Source organism: Balaenoptera ricei, chromosome 9 (assembly GCF_028023285.1).
Source record: "Balaenoptera ricei isolate mBalRic1 chromosome 9, mBalRic1.hap2, whole genome shotgun sequence".
Taxonomy (NCBI): Eukaryota; Metazoa; Chordata; class Mammalia; order Artiodactyla; family Balaenopteridae; genus Balaenoptera; species Balaenoptera ricei.
This window is the reverse complement of record NC_082647.1, coordinates 44,779,946-44,792,612: the sequence shown is the minus strand read 5'-3', so window position 1 is coordinate 44,792,612 and position 12,667 is coordinate 44,779,946. Positions and strand designations below refer to the sequence as shown.

The 12,667-nt window shown below is 32.9% G+C and overlaps 1 protein-coding gene and 1 non-coding gene across 10 annotated transcripts in view; both read left to right on the top strand.

The window, feature by feature from the left end:
- The window catches only part of BBS9 (Bardet-Biedl syndrome 9), a 713,234-nt gene that overhangs the window by 130,910 nt on the left and 569,657 nt on the right, over window positions 1-12,667 (top strand). The window lies entirely within an intron of this gene.
- Window positions 10,320-10,450, top strand: LOC132372263 (U6atac minor spliceosomal RNA). Its single transcript, XR_009505134.1, has one exon. It is a non-coding gene; the product is annotated as a U6atac minor spliceosomal RNA (small nuclear RNA).

Sequence of the window (12,667 nt, the reverse complement as noted above, 5' to 3'; positions counted from 1 at the left end):
TATCATTATTATAAATATATTAAGCTTACATTGTCTTCCAAATCTAGCATCACCTCATTAATTGTCAATTTTTTTCTATTTTGATTTGTCTATTTGTCTATTTTGATTTATCCATGACTCTCTACCATGCTCTTATGTTTGTTTTTATTTTATTTTATTTTTTCTTGTTATTGCTCCTAATGTGGCTTTCATCCCTCCAGTTTGTGTTTGTGCTTTTCTAACAAAGAAAAAATTATGTTTCTTTCGTTTCATCGATACAATAGTAGCTGTTTGTCTGATTTCTTCATTTATTTCCCTAGGAAGTTCTTGCTATGGATATTTTCTGCTTTTTGCTTATGTTCTAATCTCCCTCATCTCTATCTCTTTTACTTTATTTGCAATTTCTACACAAAGGTCCTCTGTTCATTACTTTGCAATTATTGCTCATTTTAAAAATGATGGCAGCAATTTACTTAAGAATCATGTGGGAAGTGATGGGAGAGAGTAATGAACTCGGACCACCTGAGTCTTTTACCTTCTCATTGTGTTTAATTTCTCCTTTGCCCTGGTGGTCCATCTCCCTCAGTTTTCAGGGTTTAAGTGGTGGATGAGTCTAACAGAAATCCCCCTGTATCTCCAGTCACAGGCTGTTGGTGTTAAAAATCAGTGGCTGCTGCTTGTCCTCTTATCTTCATTGGTTAGGAAGCTAGCTGATTGATAAATGCATCTTATACTTCTACTGTATCTTTCTATTCTTTTTTTAAATTTTTATTGAAATAGAGTTGATTTACAATGTTGTGTTAGTTTCAGGTGTAAGGAAAAGTGATTCAGTTATATATATATGTATTTTATATATATTTTATATATATATATTTTAAGATTTGTTTCCATTATAGGTTATTAAAAGATTTTTTTGAATTTTATTTTATTTATTTTTTTGTACAGCAGGTTCTTATTAGTTATCTATTTTATACATATTAGTGTATATATGTCAATCCCAATCTCCCAATTCATCCCACCACCACCACCCCCGCCCATTACAAGATATTGAGTAAAATTCCTTATGCTATCCAGTAGGTCCTTGTTGGTTATCATACCGTGGTTTTCTATTTTCCATTTCCTGCATCCCACCTGTACCCTTAGATTTCATTATGTTAGTCTAGGGCCTGACTCTGTATACCTCTATGCTTGAGGTCTGAGAAGCATGTGTCAGCTCTTGGCATCCTGTCTTATTACGGTACAGAATTTAAAATGTTCAGCCTCAATAAAATAGATAAACAACCAGGACCTACTGTATAGCACAGGGAACTCTATTTAATAGCTTGTAATAATCTATAATGGAAAAGAATCTGAAAAAGAATAGACATAAATATATATATGTGTATAACTGAATCACTTTGCTGTATACCTAGAACATTGTAAATCAACTATACTTCAATAAAAAAAGTAAATAAGATGTTCAGCCTCAAAATTTGCTGATTGTGACTGTAGTGATGTCCTTGTTCAATTTCCCTTTTTTTTGATGGGGGCACTGGTTGTTATTGTCATACTTTCTGCTGTTTTTTGTGAGTTTTGAGGAGTTTTGCTGTGCCATCTTTGGCTGAAAGTCATTATTTTTTTTTATCAGTTGATGTTTATTGTTGCTGGGGAGAAAATTATGGAAAACTTGATTTTTGTTGTGTTGTAAGTAACTAGTTCTTTGTGTGTGGTTGCTTGAAGAATGTTTTTCATTTTTTTTTCTGTAAATGCCACATTTGTCACTATATATTTGTATGATATTGTTTTCCTTGATTTAGTTGGGAATGTGGTGGATTTAATCTGTTTAGACTATTTGTTTGGCTGCTGAAGAAAGCTTCCTTATATTGTATGTTTGATTATTCTTTCAGTTCTGTTTGATATAGTCCAACCTTCAGGGAAATGAATATTGTTTGGTTGGCTATTTATTTTCTGTTCCCCATGTCCACTATGTTCTTCTTCATAATTTTTATTTCTTTGTCATTCTTCTTCCTGTTTTCTGGGAGAGTGTCTGAATTTTGTGTTCTGTATCAGTGCTTCCACAGCATTTTCTATGTCTACCATTGGAGATTTTTTTAGCCTACTGAAGTGATATCTTTCTCCCTTCTGCATGCCTCCCTCCTCCTGCATCTTTGGTATTATTAACCAGTGTAGTACATGGCAGGCTATAATTCCCATGATGTACTTGTGCCAGGTATGTCTTACTTTGAAACCTGTTTTTAGTGTTTATTTTGGGATTCTATCTCTGAGCATATAATATGCTACTATTAATTTCTGTCCTTTACTTAGCCAGTTGTTTTATAGAATTTGTTACCTCTGTATGGATATAGATAGTGCAGAGAGGCCAAGGGCAGTGGCAGAAGTGGGAAAGGTTCTGATGGGTAGGGATAAAATACCTTGCTTCCATAATAGGTCAGGTTTGAGTAGTAAAAGATGTCAGCATAATTTTATGGTTCCTATGGAACCTGGGTCGCTGAACCAGATTAGGGTAGGTGTTGAGATTAGGGAAGAAGAATAAAACATCTTCCTACCTTTGTTCAGTTGGTCTCTATGAAGTGAAGCTGGGGTGTGGCATAAGCTAAAGCTGCGTTTTTGGCTTTATCTACCTGATAATTAGTCTAAATTTCTTTTAGGTTCTGAATTTACAGTTTATGGGATTGTTTTCTACACTTTCCTCCCCTTTTCTTCCTTTTTCCAATGATTTCATGTCTGTGTCTTTGTCTCTTTCAGCTCCTGCATGGCCATTTTAGTTAGCTATTGGAGAGACTGCATGAGGACTGTTGCCATATTGAATTGAACATTTCAGAAGAGCCTTAGGATCATATCATTAAATTGCAGAGAAAAATCTAGTGGGCAATTAGATTTGAATAGAACTTAATTTAGGGATCCTTTTGGAGAAATTGGCTTTTTTCCGGTCCTGACCACCATTTAATTTCCAAAAATAATTTTGGTTCAGGCTAGAGATTGAGCAGAATAGTGAGTTTTTTGGGAAAAAAATTAAAAAATAAAATGGCAACCTTTTTAGAAGATATGGTCCTTGAAAGGTGGCTGAGCTCTTAATTTTACACAGAATATATCACTGTCTTTAGTAACTGGGTATCCCACTGTACTTTCTGACTGGTTCATATTTGGTCTTGTTTCATGCAGTGTTCATTATAGATGAATTCTAGATCAATTGAACGAATTTGCATACCCTCATAAAATTTAACATAGTGGGTTTTGACATTAATTTGATTGTTTTCCTAACCTTCCATTTTCCTCACCATAATGTAGCATTTGTATTCTTTTGGTGATTTTTAGAAATTTTGTAGTTGATTGTAACTGGTGCTTTTGGCATTGTAATTAAATTAAGCTTAATTTAGCTCATTTTACTGTGATGAAGCTTACTGATTTTCAGTGTTTTCACTATTATTTTTTCCTGAGAAGTCTAATTCCTTCCCCTATTTTTTATTTGCTTGTTTAGTTTTTGTTTTGTTTTGCTTTTTCCTTTTATTTGGGAAGTAAAAAATATCTTTTCTGTATTAATAGTGATAAATCAGTTTTAAAGAAACCCATTGAGACTTAAGTGGCATAAGATGATAATTGGGTTGTTAACCAGAAATATTAATATTATATAATATATTATGTGATAAATAAATATAAATATAAATAGGGTGAGAGAACCCCTATCAGAAAAGGGGAATTCCAGTTTGGGACATGGTGGGCCTGCTAGTGTAACACAATAGATTATAACTTAATGTAAGGAGATATGGGGGAAGGAAGAGAAGGAAGAACAGAATTTATCATATTTGGTATTTTTTTTCTTTCTCTTATTGTTGATACCTCAGTAACCATGATTTAGACAAATTGTTTATGTCAATTCTATTGAAGCATTTTGGGAGTAAAATGAATTGCTGTACTTTTGATGGTCATCATTACTTGTATGCATATACAGTATTTCTATTGTGTATGGTCAAGGTCTTTAATGAGGTGATTTCTAGATTTTATGTTGATTGGATTTTATATCATTTGAACAAGAATTGTGCTTGTAAAGTCTTTATAACCATGTAGCTAAACCATGGTTGACCTATGGCCTATCAATATGCTGCTTTATGAACTGTAGTATTGCTCCTTCCATAAGTATTTTATTCACATGGAAAAGACTTGCAGTAATCTTATAAATAAATTAAAAAGCCATGTCTTTATTGTTATTTATCAGTTGAGGTTATAATCCTTAGAAAACTTATGAAAGTTAGAAATCTTTTGCTGTGGTCTCATGTTTTCATTATCATTTAATTTTTTATGTAGTAATGTAAAACACAGCATCCTCCATTCTCATGAAAAGTTTGATAGTAATTACAGTTGCAGATTGTTTGACTTTGGTACATTCCATAGCAAATCTGTTTAATTTGTCTGCCAGAGGTTTTAGAAACACTCTACAGCCAAAGATAAGGAGTTGCACTTAGAATGCTAGTTGGGTTTATTCTTTTGTGTTTTATAAATTAAATGTTTTAATGGTAGAATTCATATTATTACCATGTATTTCCACTGCAAAATTTCTTTAGACATACTGTCATTGAGACTGTGAACTTCTCTTAAAAGGAAGTGCTCAGTCTCAAAGAAAATAATCTATATGGAAAAGCCTTGTGTTTTGGTTTCCGATTCTCTGTCCCATACTGATATGAGAGTTAATTTCATAGTGGATGAAGGGGCTGGCAGAGGAGTCAGTTGTTCAATAGAGTGGTAGCAGCAGAAAAGTGTTTTGCTTTTCACTAGTTAGGGTGACTTTTGTCTTTTAATAAATGCATAGCTCCTTGGCCTTTTGGTCTTGGAGATTATTTGTATCAGGTTGGTGACTTTGCTTTCATCTTTCTTGGAAATACATGCATCTTTCTTGGAAATATATAATTTTACATTTTCCCTCCTCACTTAAAATACTCTGGTTTCAAAGATAGAATGTGCTTTAAATTTATTTCTAAATTATTAAAAAATATTTATTTTCCAAGATAAAAAGAGTTACATTTTCTAAGTTGCTTACTGGAGAGTATAAAAGAGAAACAAAGTTATTTTTTGGGGTAGTATTAGGTTATATTATGCTACTAATAACTTTGGAACTTTTAATGAACTTAGTTCTTTTAACTTGTTAACCAGTATATGGTCTATACTTTTGAACTAGCATTGGAGTGCATATCTGGGATATTGCCAAAATAAAAAAGGGTGTATGTAAGTATATAAATCTTACTCTATAAGCTAAAGTTGGATGCCTTAAAATTAGAATCAACTGTTATCTGAAAGGAAATGCAAGAATACAACAGTACATAGTTATTGCCTGGTGTGTACTGGCATCGTTGTATCATTAGGCTTTTAAATTCTAAAAAGAACTACATTAGTAACTCATTCAAAACTTCTGAAGTGTTTAATAGTTTAGAAATCTTCACTAACTCCCTACATCTTTAAAAAACAGATTGGGGAGGGTGATGGTGCATTACTTCATTTCAAGAGACTGGAATACTAAATAAAATTACCAAAAAAAGGGGTTGAAAAATATAATATAGTCAAGCAATCATGTTATCATTTAAGTCCTCTTTATAACTTTAACTTGAAACTGGTAAGTAAATGAAATTTTGCCTGCTAAAATAGGGCTTTATCTCTCAATTATCTGACCTCTGTGACACACGGAATCTGTCACTGAATAGATAGGAGGGTTCCCACATATTCTAAAATGGGGATCTGTATTCAATGGTTTTCCTGCCTGTAGATAGAGAAAGTCTACTAACTTTTGTCCACTGAAATGCAGTTTACTATTTAAAATAAGTGTAAAATAGAAACAGACTTACTACCTGCTTTATTGATATGCTAAAAAAAGAAAGATTCAGATGCCCATATAATTTGTTTTGAGTGTGTAATATTTAAAACCATAGAGAAAACTGTACTAATTCAAAGTTAAAGTGTTTTTGTTTTAATTAAGTAGGTGACAGAATGCCATTATTGAACGTTAATTCATTAATGTAGAACATATGTTCTAATTAGAACTTATGTTCAAATCTTTATAAGCCTTGGCTATGTGAAATCTTTGCTTAGTTCAGAAAGAAAGATTTATTATACTTTTTTCCCCTTGTAGTTCATCAAAAAGTCATCTTTAATTTTCCAATGTTTTTAGAGTGAGAGTATTTTAATATTTGTAGATAGCATGTATTACATATTATGAAGATGTTTTAGAGCATACATTGATTGTCTAATTAGTAATGTGTTCTTTTACCATAACACTGTTCCAAGAGTCCATATGATAATAATAAGTAATATTTATTTCACTTACTATGCACCAGGCAGTATTCTAAGTGCTTTATACATAGTAATTTATTTAATTCTTCTAAGAATTGCTACTATTATTAATATTATTACCATTCCCATTTTATAGGTGATAAAACTGAGGCATAGAAAAATCAATAATAAGCCGGAGCTCATAATCAAACATGTAAACAACTAATTATAGCATAAATGGGTTAATGTCCCAACATAGAAAAGCAGAAAGTGATAGGGCCCTTCAGAGTATTTAGTCTACCATGCTACTAGAAGTCGAAGTCCCAACTCTTTTTGTTTCTACTAAAAAACTCTCATACCTTTCTTTTCTCCAGAACAATTGCTTACCTTTCATATTAGTGCTACCCAATATTCAATCTAATGACAGTATATTGTTTGAAATTAAAATGATAAACATTTGAAAAACCAGAAGGTAGAAGCCTAAAACAAAAGTGATTACTTTTGGAGTGTGGGACTGAGGGGTGGAAGAATCTGGATATGTTCTTTATTTTATTTATTTATTTATTTTTAAACATCTTTATTGAAGTATAATTGCTTCACAATGGTGTGTTAGTTTCTGCTTTATAACAAAGTGAATCAGCTACACATGGATATGTTCTTTAAATAATGTTTAGAAAGCCTAAGGTATTCTAAAAATCACCTTCAGTCTTTGGAAAAACAATGATGCTGCTAAGGCTCTTTCATTTAAATCTAAAATAGTTTAGATGTATTAATATAGATATGAATATTTTAGAATGAATAAAAAGTGAAAGATAAATTATTAAGTATTTTAATTAAGAAGAACAGTGTTATAGAAAATTATTCCTTTTTTCTTTTTATTTGAAAGAAAAGTTATGGTTTGTGAATTAGAAATTACTAGTATTCAGTTATCAAAATACAATGAAAAAAATAATACCTTTTATCTCTCACTTATACTTATTTCCAACAGCAAATTTCTCTCCTCTTTTTATCCCATCTTGTTACCTTCATATTTCAAATGAGTAGAAACAGTTCATATTAATTGAACATTTAAAAATTTTTCTTGGAAGGAAAATTATTCTGATTTGGACCATATAACAATTTACCTTTAGCAATGAATTTTGCAATAACTCTGAACGTTTAGGAGTATACAAATTCTACATTTCCCTTCTTTTAAAAAAACTTTGTTAACGATGGAGAAAACATATATGACATCTTTCAAGATCTGTAGTTGGAAAAAAACATTCTCTACTTTGCAAAGCCTCAGCTATGCCCATACTGTGTGAATGCAGCATGGAGCTAGTGTGTGAGTGATCAAGCTGCAGGAACAGTTTCTATGGAAACAATATTCAGAGTACTTAAAGTTTAGCAGAAAAATATGAAAAATTAAAACACAATCACATTGGGAGTAATGGGCGGATGGAGATAAAAAAGTTATCTTGCTGCTTTTTTAAATTTCTGCAGGCTTCCAGATGGTACGAAATGCTTTGTTCTTCCCTCCAGCCCATCTGTTGTTCTTTAGTGTAACTGACATCACCACAACTACTGCAACCATTAAAGCATCACCATATAAAAATGGCAAAATTTAGAACGTATTGCATAGTTTTATGGAAAGAAGATTACAAGAATCAAAGTTATAGTTTGTTGAAAGATTTGCTATTTTATTTTTTATTTTTTGGTGTGTGTGGCATAGTGGTATGATAGGAGTAATGCCCAGGAATGATGTACTCTAAGATTAGAACAAATTTCCCTTATTTGAGGTGGTGTAGAAAAATTTTCATGATTTAGAATTAAACATAGGGATTTCTTTATGTATCATTGAAATGAATTACTTTTTAAGTAAAGGATATAGTGTATGTGATCCACTAAACCTATGCATTTGTTTTATTTCTTTTTTCCCCAGACTATTAGTCTTTCCAGAAATGGATATGTGTGTTACTGTTTTCTATACAAAGATTACTTTAAAGAAAATAGTTATAATAATAATTATTTGTGCCAGTTTCAGTCCAGCAAATATATAATTTTTGTAGTTTAAAAAAGTTAAGCAAAATAAATTTCTATTTAAATAACATAAAATATTATAAAATAATTTTTATTTATTGGTGTCTGCCTAAAGGCAGATCTCATAAATTTTATTTGTTGTTTTTTTGCCACTTTTATCAAACAGAATTTGTGTTTGCTAGAATAGAATTTAGATAGTGAATTCTTTACTCTTAATCAACAAATTCATATCCTTAGAGTAACTTTGGATTGATTATTCATCCTAATTCTTTCCTTTTTTACTCCTTAATTACTTATGTCTAAAAACTAGTCTTTATGAAAAGTTAAATGAAGTTTTGTTAAAGTTAGAATAATTCTTGTCTAGGTTACTTTTGCCCATTTTTAAGTGCTATAATTTAAAAATACTTTAGAAAAATCAAGCAATAGTTATGTGTTGCTTTTAAGGAGATTCTTGTCACCTTTCTTGTGTTATTCCCCCCCAATACATATCTTTCTTCCAGCTTGTATATATTTCATGAGAATTCATATTTATTTTGAAAAAATCTTTCAAGATTATGCCACATTTGAGTTCAGGAAATCCAATTTTGACTAGAAGTATTGCTTTACCTTTAGCAATGTGAAAATGAATTAATACAATACCTTGAGTTTTGGCAAACTCATCTTTAAGCCATTTGAACCTCCCAAGTGATACTCAAATATGTAGTGAAATTCACTAGCTCCTAGAAGCCCAGTGAGTCTACAATGTTTGGTTTCTTAAAAACAAGCTAAACTGAATAGCAGTATTAGGTGAGTTTCATTCAGAATGCCATGTAGCACGGAAACAAGTCATTTGTCTTCCAGTGTGAATTCTAATAGGTCTTAGTTCCCCAATCTAGGCTCTTTCTGTGGCCAGGACTGGGGTCCTATGATGTGTAGTCTTTAGGGACACTTTAGTTTCAAGTCTGGGGAGAATACCTTCTCCAGCTGAGATTTTTCTCTGGGGAGTTGGCTTACAGAATGGGCATCTCAGAGACTAGAATAGTGGTTATTAGGGGTGAGGGAGATGGAGAGATTCTGGTCAAATGGCACAAGCCTTCAGTTATAAGATTAATCAGCTCTGGGGATCTAATGTACAGCATGGTGACTATAGTTAATAATACTGTGTTGTATACTTGAAATTTGCTAAGAGAATAGACCTTAAGCAGTTTTATCACACACACACACACACACACACACACACACACACAATGGCAACCATGTAAGGTGATGTATGTGTTACATCTGGTTGTGATAATCATTTCATGAAGTGTATGTATGTCAAATCATCCCATTGTATACTTTAAATATATACAGTTTTATTTGTCAATTATACGTCAATAAAACTGAAAAAAAAAAGAATGGGCATTTCTTTTTTTCACATAGGGACCACCCTGTTCAATTTCTTCAAACGTGGCAGTGAGTTGGTATTCAATGAATGTTGGTTGAATGACTGACTGACTGAAGGGATTAATGAAGCAATTGAAAACAAGTGACTTAGTTAGAAGGGTCAAAGGCATACTGCTTCACAGCCTGAACACTTTGCCTATGGGAAATTAAAAAAGTATTTAGTTTGGCTGCTTAAGAATTTTTTTTTGACCATAATGCATTTGTTATAGGAGTGGACTAAAACTATGGCCTGAAAAAAGTGTTTTCAATTTTGTGGGAATTTAATTTAGTCTCAGTAATCCTGTCTTCTCTTCTGTGGATGATGGGAATTTGTTTATGGAACATTTGTTTGTTGAGGTTAAACATTTTATTAACCTTTTGTATTCTGTCAGACATAGATGAATAACTCATGAAGAGTCTTAGATCCATATTTCATGAAGGGCATAATTGCGACTTGAATCGCAATCGCAATTGATTCCTTATATGCATAATTATTTATTATGCTAATGAGTATGCTTGTACTGTTAACTTTAGGTTGTAGAAAAGAAATTTTAAAAGAATTATGTTTTTATTGGCATTGACTTTATTTTATGTCAGCAGTCATGAGTTCATGTATTTTTATGTACAGAGTGTCTCATACCACTTCATAGAAAGCGTATTTAGTGTTGTATGAAAGGAGAGAAGGTTAGCACTCCCCTTGACAAGGATGGAAGAGGCCTTCCGGCCTAACAACACACATATGGTTAAGAAAGCATATTTAATTATCTTCTAATGGATTATGTCAAAATTTCTTTCTCTTACATATTTTACATGGAAATATTTTTTATTCTTATCAAACTCATATACATATGTATCAGGAGTGGCCACTTGAAATATGTAATTATAAGAGAGTGAAAATAGAACGGGTTATACCAACAAAAATTTTTTGATAATCAGAAATAACACAACACTCTGATGCTCTTTGGGAGAAACCTCAGGGCTTTTTTCTTTAAAAAAATTCAACTTTATTGAGGTATAATTTACATATAGTTAAATTCACCCACTGTAAGTGTTCATTGAGTTTTTTAATTTTTAATTTTTTCTTCCAATTTTCTTGAGATATAATTGACATAGAGCATTGTGTAAGTTTAAGGTGTATAGCATAATGATTTGGCTCACATCTATCATGAAATGATTATCACAATAAGTGTAGTGAACATCCATCATCTTATATGCATACAAAATTAAAGAAATAGAAAATTTTTTTCTTGTGATGACAATTCTTAGGATTTACTCTCTTAACAACTTTCATATAAAACATAGAGCAGTGTTCATTATATTTGTCTTGTTGTACATTACATCTGCAGTACTTATTTATCTTATAACTGGAAGTTTGTACCTTTTGACTTTTTTCATCCAATGATGAAATAGGCAAGCAAAGGACTCATGGGCAAAAGAACAAGGGGATTTGTAATTTGTCACAAGAGAGGAGATGAGTCAACGTAGGTCAGAGTATATTTCTACCTAGGCACTGAACAACTTCATACCTTATAATGCAAACTTCTATTGTTTCTATTGAAATATTGTTTATATTTTTATTTTTTATTTTTTTGGCCATGCTGCGTGGCATGTGGGATCTTAGTTCCCCAACCAGGGATTGAACCCTCGCCCCCTGCAGTGGAAGTGCGGAGTGTTAACCACTGGACTGCCAGGGAAGCCCCTGAAATATTGTTTCTTGAGGTCGCATAATATCATCTAGGAAACAGTGTTAAGTAAAGAAAATTTATAATAAAATTAACTGTCTTGTAGGATAGCAGAGACTGAGTGCAGTGTATTATCTACGTTTTTTTCCATTTTCTCTTTTCTGTGTGTTTAAATAATATTGTGTCTTGTTTAACCAATAGATAAAAACCTATGTCTGTAGACCACTGGGCCATTGTGATTCATATACTTTTAATTTCTGTAATTATTAATGAGTAATATACTTAATCCCCCCCAATAGCTTCTTTTATTCTCTGTTAAATACATCACCTTCTGTTTCTGGGAGACTTAAGTTTTTTCCTATATGAAGAGATTTAACAAAATTTTATGTGTGGCTTCAATGTAACTGCTAGAAATATTTTTTTTTTTTTTTAAAGCACTTTTCTTTTTTATAGCTACTTTATTTATTTATTTTATTTTATTTTTGGCTGTGTTGGGTCTTCGGTTCATGCGAGGGCTTTCTCTAGTTGAGGCAAGTGGGGGCCACTCTTCATCGCGGTGCGGGGACCGCTCTTCATCGCGGTGCGCGGGCCTTTCACTATCGCGGCCCCTCCCGTCGCGGGGCACAGGCTCCAGACGCGCAGGCTCAGTAGTTGTGGCTCACGGGCCCAGCTGCTCCGTGGCATGTGGGATCTTCCCAGACCAGGGCTCGAACCCGTGTCCCCTGCATTAGCAGGCGGATTCTCAACCACTGCGCCACCAGGGAAGCCCTAGAAATATTTTTATGCTACTTCATTTCTCAGTGGAGCATGAGTTACATTGCCCTAATGTTGGGGGAGGGTATTAAAGACATTTTCTCCCTTTCTTTCTGAGTGGCCTGAAACCTATGAACTAAAAGCACAGAAGCATCAGACTGTGAATCTTAGTTTAATATGTATTTTCTTAGAAGCCACTACAGGTGAATTATTTATTCTGTATTATACGATGCTGTTTAACTTTGATCTGGCCAGCTAGTAGCAATAAGACTACTTCTAAATATCTTTCCATTTGGAGATGTTTACTATTGTCATCAACAGCAATCCCCTCCCCTCCCACACACAAAACACTTTCATTTATGTATGTATGTATATATGTATGTACGTATTTACATTTTTATCTTTCCTCCCCTTCACATTTGGTGGGATGTGCGTGGCTTTCTGGAGAGCGGAGGGAGAAGGAGGCCTTGGCTGGAGGCTGCTATTGATTTAAGGCAGTGGGCATTAATAGGCAGCATCTGCCCTCTCACTTTTAGTAATGCAGCTGACCCTTTTAGCTGTTGGATACCCGAGCT